The 14,096-nt window shown below is 43.1% G+C and overlaps 1 protein-coding gene across 5 annotated transcripts in view; it reads left to right on the top strand.

The window, feature by feature from the left end:
• Positions 1–1,516: 1,516 nt before the first annotated feature.
• Positions 1,517–14,096, top strand: part of DSE (dermatan sulfate epimerase) — an 80,848-nt gene continuing 68,268 nt past the window's right edge. For 2 of the 5 annotated variants that reach the window (XM_086317185.1, XM_086317187.1), the window contains exon 1: positions 1,517–1,723. The gene's annotated coding sequence lies outside the window, so the exon portion shown is untranslated. Of the gene's footprint in view, positions 2,123–8,573; positions 9,025–14,096 lie in introns of those variants that run through there. The other 3 variants (XM_086317190.1, XM_086317186.1, XM_086317189.1) reach the window with 3 other exon arrangements.

The raw sequence follows: 14,096 nt of genomic DNA, 5'->3' as shown, positions 1-14,096 counted from the left end.
GCATGGGCTTTAGAGCACCAGCTCAATAGTCAGTTGCACTGGGTAGTTGTGGAGTTCAGTTGCCCTGTGGCATCAAGGATCTTCCTGGACCAGGGATCGAACCTGTGTACCCTGCATTGGCAGGCATATTCTTAACCACTGGACCACCAGGGAAGCCGCTCAAATGAGGAGTTAAACCAGATTAAACTAGTTTTAAGTTCTAGAGCTCCTTATCTCCTCCACCATCCGCCCCTAAAACATCTGGAAGTTTATGCAAATCAGTGGTGTACTTGAGTGAACATTTAATATATTTAACAAAACCACTTCCTCTTGTCCATTTTGTAAGGAATCTCTCTGCAAATGCAATTTCTGGGAAAAAAAAAAAAAACAGCAGAAAAGTCGACATCCACATTTTTTTTTCTTTTTTTCTAATGTGGCCTGAGGAAATCTGTAGGTCTTGAGAGCTTCTAAGGACCGGGAAAATGGACAGAGGTGGTCCTTTAGAAGTCATAACAGCGGAGAGGCAAGGGAGTAAAGCACTCCTCTCAGGTAAAACCTCTCTAGTGCTAACGAATGGATGAAGATCTGTCACTTCTGTACCTTGTAGCTTCGGTAGTTTAATTACATGCTAATACTGATGGAGGCGAAGTTATTAGCCCTGGGATGATGGCTCTGGTCTTATCTGACACCTTTCTGAGGTCAGATTGAACCAGGCTGTGTGCAATGGCTGCTTCAAGAAAATGTAGGAAAATTCTCTAAAGACTGTGACTACTAAGGTTGCAGATTGTCCACCTGAAAAACTCGGATGGCAGTCTCTCTCTCTTGTCCCCCCAGGATAGGAGATAGGGTAAATTAAATTTCTTCCTGTCAGCTGTATATTTCGAATGTTCTGTTCCTGACCCTTGACCTTTGATTGTAATCTGTTTCATTTGTAGAGTCCCCTGCTTTTGATTTACTGTATTTTGTTCGAAGGGTTAAAGCGGGAACTGCTTCTAAATAGATGATTTCCTCCTTTCTCTCTGAAGAGAGTAAAAACCGAATCCGGGAGAAACGGAGTAACAATTTTGGAAAAGGCGCGGGGAGCGGGGAACAGTCTCCGGTGTAAAGTTCTCTCCACGTTTTCCTCTCCCGGAGCTGTTGTGAAGCATCCATCAGCTCCTCCCCTCGGGCCTCCAAAAGTACCCCGCGGTTGGGGCGATTCTAGAGTCGAACCCAAAGCGTGTGGGGTCCTTAGAAACTAGAGCAAGTTGAAGCCAAAGAGGCCTGGCAGGGTAGGGGTACGTGCATTCGGGCCCGAGTGGAGGGGAAGGCCGACAGCCGCGAGTCCTCGGAGAGGAGGAGGAGGGCGAGAAAGCGGGGCGGGCCGGAGGTTGGGGTCCCGCAGCGGGAAGGGGTCCCCGTTTCCCCCTCCCATCCTCGCCGCCCGGGGCTCTGGTGACGTTGCGGTTTCCTCCTCCCTCCAGCGAGCCTCAGCGCCCGCCGCGTCCCGCCCTCCTCCCCTTTCGCCCACACCCACCCGCCCGCGCCGGCCCGGCTCGCAGTAGCGCCGCCCGAGGCTGCAGCGGCGCATCCTGTGGCGCGGCGCCCACCCGCACCCATGGCGCGGCTGGCGCGCTGAGGGTTCGGCTCCGAGGGCGCCGGGGGCCCGGGCGCCTTGGAGAGAAGGGGGCCGGGAAGGGGTTCCGGAGCCTGGGCCCAAGCTGGAGAGGCGACGCCCGAGAGGACGAAACCGCGGCGGGGAGCGGTAAGCGGAGGGGCGCGCGAGTGGTGGGCAGCGGCGCGCGGCGGACGTCGCTCTGGACCCCGCGCCGCGCAACTTTCTTCCGGAGTCTCGGGCGGGTCGTCGGCCAGACTGGCCGGGAGCCGGCGGGAGGCAAGCGCAGAGCCACGTCCCCCGCCGGGCGCCGAGCGCCGCGACCTGCGCGCCCGAGCCCAGCTCAACTGGGGGGCGCGCGAGGCGTGAAGCCGGAGCCGTGAGTTTCCCCGGCGGCAGGGCAGCTTTGAGTCCCTTTCCAACCCTTGGGCGCCCAGCGCAGAGCTGGGCGCACGGTAAAAACTCGGAGATCACTTTTCTGTGCGTCGGGTCCGGCCGGCCCAGCCGCGATTTCCCGGACGGCCGGGGGCTCCGACTTCCCTCTGCCCGGTAGGTTGGCACAGTTTCGCGCCCTCCTTTCCCTCCGTCTCCCTGTTAATTGGGGTGGTGGTGGTCGGGTGTGCCGATCCTGGCGCTGGCAGCCAGCCTCTGCGACTGTGGAAGCCAGGCAAGCACGTCTCGAGCCTCCCTAGACGCCGGATTCCAAAGCCGCCAGGCTCCACCGACACTTGAAGAAATTGTTGGTAAACCTCACTCCCAGGCAGCCCCTGGTGGTGGGGTGGGGGGTGGGGCGTGCTTGACTCACAGGCTGGGAAGCTCTGTGAGCAATGCCATATGGGCTCTGTCGCGGATGGAATCTAAGCTGTTTGTGACCTCAGAATTTTCTCATTTTCATCGCTCGGCTGAGGCATCAACCTCTGCTCAGGCTGGCGGGCATTGAAGGCTGAAACCGAATCGATTGCTTATAAGTAGGAGGTGAACCTCATTTACTTGGAATTCCTTAGATCAGGAAATGACACTTTTAGTTTCTAGGGATCTCCGTGTTATAGGGTTCTTTTAAACATTTTTTCATTAGTCATGCTTTAGAGAGTCATGGTTTAGTTGACATTAAATTTGAGAACGGACGTTCTCACTGAGAAATAGTTTCAAAACAATTTTTTCCCCCAGTATTTTATGTTTCACATAATAGACCTTAACCTTTCAGGAATTTCCTTTTCTTCAGTTTTTTTTTTTTTTTTTTTAATTTCGCAATAAATGATAACTTGTATGAAATGAAATAGGATATGCAATATTTTGTAGAATATTCTGACTACTTCTAAAATGAGATCCCCAAATTGTTTGCAGGATTCATGCAAGAAATTTGTATATCATGTACTACAAGGTTACCATACAGATAGATATGTGTCCTTTTGTAAAGTGTGCAGGTAAGATGTGTTCTATAAAAATAGAGAAGAGAAAATGTGGACAAAAGGGAAATTTGCAACAGAAAACAGGATAGACCCCTTGTCACTGAAGGACTTATTAGCACCTTCCTGGGCCTGCTGGGTAGAAGGTTTTTAAAGTTCCTCTCTCTGAGGTTTGGGGCCTGGTTATGGAAAGACTGGGTAAGAAGTTAGCCACATGAAGTCAGGACCATCATAGTACCTAACATTTGTGTGTCTATCTACTTTAGTATTTATAAAGTTAGTCCACAAATTAGCTAATAACATGTTTTCAGTGAGATTTGTTGACCAGTCCAATATCCCACAATGCTGCCTTGAGGGGATCTGATGGTCATCCAGGAGGTTCTTAACTTCACTGAGGTTGTACTGCCCTTCCCAAGACCTCATTATAAAGGTTTCTTTTAATCTCTGAAAAAGTATTTTAAGATCATAGATGAAAATACATTCTGCAATTAAGCAATAAGATGTTTGTTTATACATTTCTTAATATTTGTAGTTGAATATTTTGGTATTTATTTCTACTTGCATTGGATGACACTCTGTCCCATGAAAGAAATTACATGATTTCCACTCAATATTACAATTGCAACAAATGATTGGAAAGGAATAAGGAAGATACAGCATTTAGATTGGGGTTTTACTGTATCAATAATGTTTGTTTCCCAAAGGGGTAAAGAAACTAGTAAAAAATTAGCATTCTGTAGTTGCAGTGTGTATTAAATATTACTTGCATGCATGCTAAATCGCTTCAGTCATACCCAACTCTTTGCAACCACATGGACTGTATCCATCCAGGCTCCTCTGTTCATGGAATTCTCTAGGCAAGAATACTGGAGTAGATGGCCATGCCCTCCTCCAGGGATCTTCCCCATGCAGGGATTGAACCCGTGTCTCTCATGTCTTCTGCATTGGTGGGGGTTCTTTACCATTGGCGCCATGTGAGAAGCCCAGATATCATTAGCATGTTTGTACATGTTCTTATCCTTTTTTCACCTTCTTCCCCCATAAATTAAAAAACCAAAACTTTTTTTATGTTAGAATATGTTTGTGGCAGGCCTTTGAGGAGATCAAGACCCTCTTGTAGAGGGAAGGTCATCATTGTAGTGGATCCTTTTATTCCGATTACTGAGAAGGGCTGGATCTTTACTATTATGAAGGAGTGGGTAAGGTGGAGATTCCATGTCCATCAATCCTTCTGAAAGAATGGCTCCAAGTAGAGGACAGGACAGTTCTTTTGACTATATTATAAAATGCCTTAGGATTTTCTCATCTTGGAATTACATTATCTTCACCCATGGTAATTTGTGGGCTTTGCAGGTGGCCCTAGTGGTAAAGAACCTGCCTGCCATTGCAGGAGACATGAGAGACATGCGTTCAGTCCCTAGGTAGGGAAGATTCCCTGGAAGAGGGCATGTCAGTCTACTCCAGTATTCTTGCCTGGAGAATGCCGTGGACAGAGGAGCCTGGTGGGCTACAGTCCATGGGGTCGCAGAGTCAGATGTGACTGAAGTGACTTAGCACGTATGCTTGTTGATTTGTAGAAAAAAAACTTGTTGGGAGTCACCAAATTACCAGTGGGTATTTGGATGACACAGTGTAATCTAAACCAAGAGTCAGTGCCTGACATGGGAATTCGGCAAGTGTATAAGTTCAGAGTACCAAAAAGAAATTACTTCTCAGTGAAATTCATCTGATGAATTAAGGGCAGAATGGAAGTAGAGTTTAAAGTCCTAGATCTCAGTGGCACTGATCCATGCTTCTATTTGATGATGGCAGTAATTAGAAATGGATGAATTTCAAAAAGTCTTACTGATTCTAATGCCCAACTCTAATATAAATTATATATTTTAAAAGTGAAACCTTGCATTAAGTGGATAATATTTTTAATTGAAGTGATTTTTCTTTAAAGAAAATCTTTCTATATATTTTAATAAATAAATGTAGTCCCAGGTTCTTACCCATCTAACTTTAGTGTTTCACAGCTCCTACTTGCATGTAGAAGAGTGGTTTGATTAGGGCGTGGTGGAGAGATATTACTGAAAAGAATCATACTAGAAAAAAAGGTAGTGTTGTGGACAGGATAAAAAGGAGCCTAATAAACTCTTGCTTATGAATTCCTGTGCATTAGACAATGGAAGGAAAACAAGAGTCCCTGGTAGATCATACAGCTATGTGAATGCTTCTATTTAAAACTGCCTAGGGCTTCCCCATGGCTCAGTGGTGAAAAACCTTCCTGCAATGCAAGAGGCACAGGAAGGGTGGGTTTGATCCCTGGGTGGGGAAGATCCCTTGGAGGAGGAAATGGCTACCCAGTCCAGTATTCTTGCCTGGAGAATCCCATGGACAAAGGAGCCTGGTAGGCTACAGTCCATGGGGTGGCAAAGAGTCAGACATGACTGAGCGTGAGCGTGAGAAAGTAATTCAATATTTTTCCAAAGAATTCTAATATTTTCATTTTTTAGCCTAGCGGAAATGAAGAGTGATATAGAGCAGGTGTCTTATCCTTATTTTAGAGCTGTAGAAATGGAAATACCATGAAAAGAAGAGACTTGTCTGTCATTTACAAGTAATGACGGGGGAGCCTGGTGGGCTGCCGTCTATGGGGTCGCACAGAGTCGGACACGACTGAAGTGACTTAGCAGCAGCAGTAGCAGTGGCCTATTTTAAATTTCAGATTAACCTAAATGGCATATTTTATTCTACTTTTCTCCTTTATGATTCCACATCCATGTTATTAAAGACTCTTACGTTTCATTTTCTTACAGATCTAATTTATTATCCCATTTACTACTCATTACTGTCCATGATTTGTCAGCTCCCTGGAATGCTTGCTTATGTGTTTTTCAGGCTTCTGTAAACTGGCTGCTTTGGGGCCCTCTTCCCACAGCACGCTCCTCTCACTCTGCTTATCTCTTATCATCCTCATCAGGGTTCCATCCTGGGGCCCCTTCTGATTCCCATAGAGCCCTATGCTCATTGCTCAGCTCTCATTTGCTGGCTTCAGGTTTTTGGGTGTTTTACCAGTTGTGTTGCTTCCGTCTGCATGTCTCAGCAAGCTCCAGCATATCAAGGGTATGGATTTCAGATCCTCTGTCAGATGCCCAGAAGAGTATAAACCTGCAGGAGGCAGTGTTTAGAGAGTCTGTTAAATACCACAGAAAAGAAAAGGGAATGATTTTACTTTGGAAAAAGAAGAAATGATGGTTGCGACCATCTGTTTATTTTTTTTTTAATTTTTTAAAATTAATTTGTTTGGAGTACAATTGCTTTTTTTAAATTAATTTTATTGGAGAATGATTGCTTTCCCACCCCCACCCCACCCTACCATGCTGCACAGCATGTGGGATCTTAGTTCCCAGACCAGGGATGGAACCTGCACCCCTTGGCTTTGGAAGCGTGCTGTCTTAACCGCTGGACCACCAGGCAAGTTCCATCTGTTTATTTCTTGAATGGAGTTCTGTCCTTAATTCCAGATAACACTATGAATTTTAGTGTGCTTTAAGATTACCACTGGATTTCCTTCTATTTGTTCCAGCTCCCTTAGGGTAGTCCATAAACATGATCTTGGTAAGTGTTGTCATCAAATGTTAGTAAACAATTTCTGAAAGAACAGAATTTCCCTCTTTAGTAATATGTAGAAGCTATAAACATCCTGGTAATAGCATGATTTGTTTGGGCATTTTATATTTGAGAATAGTTATAACCATTAGGTAAGTGTAGTCCTGTTTTTAAAAATATAACAAAACACATGTGTGTAGTTAACTCTCAGTTATGCGTATGTCGTGTATCCATTGTAGACTGCATCCATCTGCTTTGCTCTAGACAGAGAGAATTTGCAACTGAGTGTATGTGTGTGTCCACATGCGAAAAATATTTTTGGTATTATTTATGGAATTAACAGGGCCTCTCTACTTAATTAGTGGAAAATATTAGGATTATCATAGTAAAATTCCCTGTGTGTTTAGTGTACATGATCATTCAGTAGAAATTGAGTAGGTCCACAGTCATTTAACTCCAGTACTCTTGCCTGGAAAATCCCATGGATGGAGGAGCCTGGTAGGCTGCAGTCCATGGGGTCGCTAAGAGTCAGACATGACTGAGCAACTTCACTTTCACTTTTCACTTTCATGCATTGGAGAAGGAAACGGCAGCCCACTCCAGTGTTCTTGCCTGGAGAATCCCAGGGACGGGGGAGCCTGGTGGGCTGCCGTCTATGGGGTCGCACAGAGTCGGACACGACTAAAGTGACTTAGCAGCAGCAGCACAGTCATTTAAATGTTTCCATTTGAAATATTCATTTCATATACAGATGCCATAGGGTTGTAAATTTGTTGATTAAATTAAGGTTTTTGCCTTTTTCTCATGTGTAACAAACTTAGCTACTAAGCAAAAGGGATTTAATGCGTGCAGATGTTATACCACAACAAAGCTGAGTCAGCATTTCATAACTCTTAAAAAGAATTTGTAAAGGAAATGGGCTCACCAAGCTGTGGGTCTATAATATTTTTATTGATGAAGTACACAGGCAATGTACTGGCTTTACTGTTGGAGTCTAATGACTATTGTGAGAAAAATGGGGATATTTGTTAGCAATTCTTGAAGTGGGAGTTAACAGCATTAGTGTAAAACGTAGTGCTCTGCATATTGTGTTGTGAACCTAGAGATTACTAATTTAAAAAAAATAGACTGGGAGCACAGTTGGTGAACCAGGGGATGCCAGTGATGTCCTAGATGAAGCGACAGTCCTCCCTAGCAGAAAGATCAAATGGATCATGGTAATTGGCTGAGGCCCATGGGCCTCTTGAACAAGTCTGTTCTGTTCCGGAAACCAAAAGTGCCCTTTTTTATCTTTGCATACATTTTACTGTCACATCCTCTTCTTCAGACTGTGTGGTCTCTACTTCTTAGGGATTGGAAATCCATGCTGAAGTCACTTTTCATTAGAATTTGCTCATCTGCATTTGTATGAGATGGATGTAGGGATCTTTGGCAGGTTGGCAGGGGAGAAGGGATTGTCATCCCTCTAAAATACCTATTATGAAAAAAAACAGGACAGAATGCAAAGGAAACAGAGGTGGCAGGGAAAAAGGAGCAGAGAAGAGCTGTGAACAATGCTCATTTATTTCAAATAAACATATTTTAAAAAGTGAAAAAAAAGAAATAAAAGACTACAAATTAACACCTTCATTTAGAGTAGTTCTGCACCTTGGAGTATTGAAAGGGTTATTGCATTTCTAAAGTTAGCTTACATCCAGAAAGTTGCGTTAGTGACAAAGGAACTCAAGAATTGCATGATAAAAATCATCAAGTAGTTTAAAAATGTTTCATGCCAGGGTGCACTCAACACCCTGACACCGGGCAGAGTGGTAGTGAAGCCCGCCAGGCTGGAGGATAACACTGCTTACCTTCTTTACAGTTGCAACTGTCAGCTTTTCTTCTTGATACAGTGCTATTCTTGTTGTCTTGACTATATCTGAGGACAGACTCTAAGTAAAGGATTTCTGGAATTCCACAGATTCTGGTAAAGAGCTCTTCTTGGGGCCTTGGCAGTTGGATGACAGCATCCTAGGAGGCTCGCACGGGGCCGAGCTCACCAGCCCCTTGGATAATCGGGTAGGGGCCAGCTGGATTTAGGAATCACCTGCAGTGTTTACACTTCTCCCAAGGGGGAAATGGGCCTGGCAGGAAGGAAAAAGGGGCCTGAAAGGGAATGTTGAACAGCTGTTTTCCATCTTCCCTGAAGAAAAAGAAGAGGAAATCGACTTACAGCAGGCATCAAGAGGGATTTATGCTAAATACGGGGAAGTTTTTCTGAATGTTTTAACCTTTAGAATGGATTTATGAAGGAGGCCTTTGAGTTCTTCTCTGTTTAGAAAGGTTTAAGTGAGGTTGTCCAGGAGGGATGTAAGCATTTGTCTTCTGGGGTTCTAATTTTATGACTGCTGCTCATCTGGATTTGAAAATCTTGGAAATTAAAAGTGACTTAATTATGTGAAGGTAGACGATATGGTGAGTTTTAGTGTTTGAAATACAAGTTGTGTATAGTTTCTACTTAGCACTTTTATTTGTTAGAGCAAAGTATTAATATTTGCTAACTGGTTAAGTATTGATCATGCATAAGATTGCTTCAGCGTTTCATTCAGATACACATAACAGTGTCTGAAAGCCCTTCTCCCCTATGTCTAATCTATTTTCTCCTCAAACGGATCACTTTCCTCTACATTTCTTTTTTATTTTAGAAAATCTTTTTTAAAAAGGGCTTGGCAGCAGATTGTGGTGTTGCATTTGGACTTTCAGTAATATCTTTTACATTTCTCTACCCCATTTTTATGGGAGAGTGAGACTGGCAACAGTGGTCACATGAGTGTATGGGGCATTCATTAGCCATGTGGTCAAAACATAGAGGCTGCCCATGTCAGAAAGAGCTCGGAAACTTCGCTTATACTCCAGACTTCTTAACAGCAGTATTTTTGGTTAAAAAGAATGGCATGTATAGAAACAGAACGTGAGCTTTGTTTCATTTTTGTTCAGGAAAATAGACTCTAGTAGAATTAATTTGTGGTTGCAGGCCAGTGGTCGTGTTTTTTCACAGTAATAAAATTAGGCAGGACTTAAGATGTAATCATTTTAAAAGCATGTTCATACTGATGCTGCTAAAGGTGTTAGAAAGCAGACTTAGCCAATATTGGGTCAGTGGGTTTGGGGGATGCCAAGAACAGGAGCCCAACAATGTCAATGTCTTAGGCAGCTGAAATGGAATGTTTCCACTTAGTTTTACAGCCCATAGTTTTAAAGCAATTTTGAAATGTTTTTCACAGTTACCTTTCTCAGAGGAAACTGATTTCTTAGAATCACTGAAAAGCCTGCAGAGTTAACCAGTTAAAGTGTCTTTTGCTGTCTCCCTTAGGTATGAGGTTGATTTCTTCTTTTTTCCTCTAATTTGAATGTAAGTCTTTCACAAGTTAGAGCATGTTGGTTCTAATGAGAACCCAGGTGAAATAGAGAGCAGAATAATAATTGATCTATTACTTTTATGCAATAGTTCAGTTTATCATTTCTTAAACTCTAGTGTAAAAATTTAAGATCCACTTCTTTTCTCTTACGGAAACCAGTATTGTTTCCGTAAGAGATCCTGTTAATCACATGCTCTGTTAGGGTTCTAAGCTTTTCAGCATGAATAGTTTTTAGATTTACTGTGACTTGCATAGAGTTATTCTAAATAAAATTCAGATTAACAAATGGTATTTGAGTATCTGCTGCAGGAACTTGAAAAATTCAGTTTCACTTCAACTTGTTAAATGTAATCTGGCAAGTTTTAGGGTAAGTTGGGCCACTTTCAATATCTCTTTCTTGGGGAAGAAATGTGTTGGCAGTATTTATACTACTAAATTGCCATAAAATGATAAATCCTGTGCCTAAAGAAGTTGAATGGAGCTAGCAGTGTTCGGGTGGTTATGTAACAGACCCTTCTTTGTGCGCTTACACCTTTTTTTCTTGTTGGTGAAGCCACTGAAGTTTGGTTCAGTGATTGCAAGTTTTAGAAAAGATAAATCTGTGTTACCAGGAATGAATGCTTTGATATATAATTTTTTCCAGTGTACTTTTGAACCTGAGAGTCAGATGAAAGAACGTTCTACTTTAGCGATAGAAATACTGAAAGGATTTAGTCATTCAGCAAGTACTTGCCAGGTACTTCATGTTTGAGGGGACGTCTGGTTGAAGCCAAAGCAGGGCAGCATGCAAAAAAGAAAAAAAAAAAAAAAAAACATGGTTTCCAGCCTTTAGGAGCTATAAAGTCTGGTTGGAGAAGGATAACTGAGTATGAAACTTTATGAGAACAATTAAGTGTTGAACAGACAAATCCTTGCAACAGGATTGCAGGAAGAAAAATGTCTGTGAAGGTTACGTGGGCGAAGAATACTCAGCAAGGAGGGGAGAATGAACTGGGCCTCAGAGGATTTTATGCCAAAAATGGGAGGAGAGAAAGCCTTGCACGCATAGCCACCAGCTAAGCAAAGGCGCAGGAAGAGGAGTGAGCTAAGGAGTGGGGTAGCCGCCAGGTCAAGGAGAACTTCTTAGAAAAATCATGCTAATTCCCTTATCTCCTTTCATGACAGTCTCTCTCCTATCTTCTGTACCTTCTTCATGAATTCTTTCCTTGTTTTCCACAAATATTTTTGAAGGCCTGTGTTGCACGTAGTCATTTGTGCATGACACCATAGGGAAGACAAAGAAGATCTAAGGGGATCTAAGATCCCTGCCTCCCAGAGGCTTATACCTGAGCAGGTGTGATCTGTCTCAGAGCCCTTTTGGATTCAGAGAGGACTGAAACAATAAATGTGAGAAAAGGAGAAAACAAGTATCTTCAAGTAACTCAGTGTGCATGTTATTAGTACTGAGTGTATTAATTAGTGGGCATAGTTAAAGATAGTTATAGATAGATAGCTATAGACATTCTTCCTGATCCCTTTTTAAGACCCAGTTCAGATGCCCCTCAGTGTATCCATCCTTCTTCAACTCAGTTGGAAGTATTGATTTCTATAAATTTCAGTAGTACTTTGTAATTCTCGTATAATTGTTTTTCTTTTGGCCTGTAGGATCTTAGCTCCTCAACCAGGGATCAGACCCATGCCTCCTGCAATGGCAGCTCAGAGTCCTAACTACTGGACTGTCAGGGAATTTTCTTACTTCCTTTTTCTTTAGTAGTTTGTGTAGATATTTTCTTTGTTTTACCATTTTATAAAAGGGCAGATGCACTTTCTTGGTTGGCATCATCCCTGAATTCCCAAAGAGTATTGAGCAATGCGTGTATGGGGCCATAGGGGAGGCCACTTGTGGATAGAGTTGCTAGGGAATGCTGTTGCTAGATAGTACTGTGCTCTTTGAGAAAGATAGGAGGTTGATGTGGAGCAGGTAGAGGGAACCCTCATAGAGAGTAACAGTGGGAATCGAGGATAAAATACGAGTTGTGCTCAAGCAAGGATGAGCAGTTAAGCATGAAGGGAGAGTTTGTGTGGGGAGGAAGTGAATGCTAAAGTTGAAGAGACAGGCCAGAACTAGACTGTGGAAGCTCTTGGAGGAGAAAATTGTTATTTCTGCTGTGGGAAATAGAGGCTCTTGAGTAGGGAAGTGGTTATGATGATGGTGATTTATTTAATTTGGAAGGACCTTGATAGTTTACAAAGATAGTTATTTCATGGGTAATACTGTCAGACTGCATGGGTTTATATCTTGGCCCCTTCACTTTCTGTGTGACCTTGACTGGTAAAGAATCTGCCCGCAATGTGGGAGACCTGGGTTCAATCTCTGGGTTGGGAAAATCCCTTGGAGAAGGAAAGGCTGCCCACTCCACTATTCTAGCCTGGAAAATTCCATTGACTATACAGTCCATGGGGTTGCAAAGAGTCCGACACTACTGAATGACTTTCACTTTGCTTTTCCTTACTATTCTGCTGTGTCTCGGTTTCCTCAGCTGTGAAAAGGGGACAATATTAGTATCTGTGTTACGGCATTGTGGTGAAGATTAAATGAGTTAACCCATGTGAATTACCTAGCGTAGTTCCTAGTATTTGGTAAGCACTATATGTTTATTTTTTATAGCAGCCTTTGGTGTATATATAATAAAAATTACGATCCCTACTTTAGGAATGGAATGAGGCCTGGAGTGCTGCAGTCCATGGGGTTGCAAAGAGCTGGACACGACTTAGTGAACAACAATTTTAGGAATGAGAACACTGTAGGACTAGGACTGCATATAGTTTATTAGGGCTACTATAACAAAATGCCTCCACTTGAGTGGCTCACACAACAGAAATCTATTGTCTCACAGTTCTGTGAGGCTAGAAGTCCCAAATGCAAGCATCAGCAGGATCGGTTCCTTCCAAGGCCGAGAGAACCAGCTCCATGCCTTTCTCCCGGCTTCTGGTGGTTTCCGTCAGTCTTCAGTGTTCCTTGGCTTGTGGACACTTCACCCTCATCTCACGCTGCATCTTGTCATGGCATTCTCCCTGTTTATGCATTTCTGTCATCAAATTGCCCCTTTTTATAAAAATAACCATCGTATTGGATTAGGAGCCCATCCTACTCCAGTAAGACATCATCTTAACTTAATTATAATTGTTATATCTTAATTATATCTGTGGTTTATTTGGACCCTGTTTCCAACTAAGGTCATATTTTGAGGGTATTAAAACTCCAACACAGGAATTTTTGTAGGACCCAATTCAACCCATTACTAATTTCAAGTTAGATCTTTTGAGTCTACCATACTATGCCATGACATGCCTAAAGGACTGTAGAAAAGAGGAGACCTCTGTGGTTTTACATGGGAAATAAGTAATGAGCTATCCATGGCTCTCCTGTCTCCTCTTTGTCTGGACTTGCAGTGTTTCCTGAACAGCAGTGGACACATTGTGCCTGGTTGGCCGTGGATATTTGTGTGCTCCCTAAGTCCTGAAAAGATCTTTTTGCCTTTCTTCTATCTTTCCAGGATGGCACTCTCCATGACTTCTTTCCATTTAGGATTAGAGATAAAGATATTAAGATAAGTTTAGGGACATTGTACTTACACCGGATAATTTCAGTTTTCTCCGTAAATTTGGATGATGTGTCACTGTCCCCAAATATAGGTGATAAAGGAAGAACTGAATACTTTTGAGAAGAGGCAAAAATCTAATGTTTCAGAATAAGGATTTTGCTGAGGAGTTAATTGAAAATGAGTAAGTGAGTAGGTATGCAGCTGTGAGGTAAGATGGAAATTAATGCCTCTGGGCTTCCCAGGTGGTGCCAATGGTAAAGAATCTGCCAGCCAGTGCAGGAGATGTAGGAGATGTGGGTCGATCCCTGGGTTGGGAAGATCCCCTGGAGAAGGGAATGGCAACCCACAGCAGTATTCTTGCCTGGTCAATCCCATGGACAGAGGAGCCTGGGGGACTACAGTCCATTGGGTTGCAAAGAGTCGGACACGACTACACATGCATGCACACAGGTTTTTAGTAGGGTTGAGTTTCCCAAGTCACTGAGAGGTTGAGAACTATTCGAAAACAATAGAAATGACCCATGAAGATTAAAAAGAGTAGAGA

The sequence above is a fragment of the Bos grunniens genome, chromosome 9, assembly GCF_055505025.1.
Source record: "Bos grunniens cultivar Pamir isolate PY7600 chromosome 9, Bosgru_T2T1.0, whole genome shotgun sequence".
Classification (NCBI taxonomy): domain Eukaryota; kingdom Metazoa; phylum Chordata; class Mammalia; order Artiodactyla; family Bovidae; genus Bos; species Bos grunniens.
This window is presented reverse-complemented; position numbering and strand designations above follow the sequence as displayed.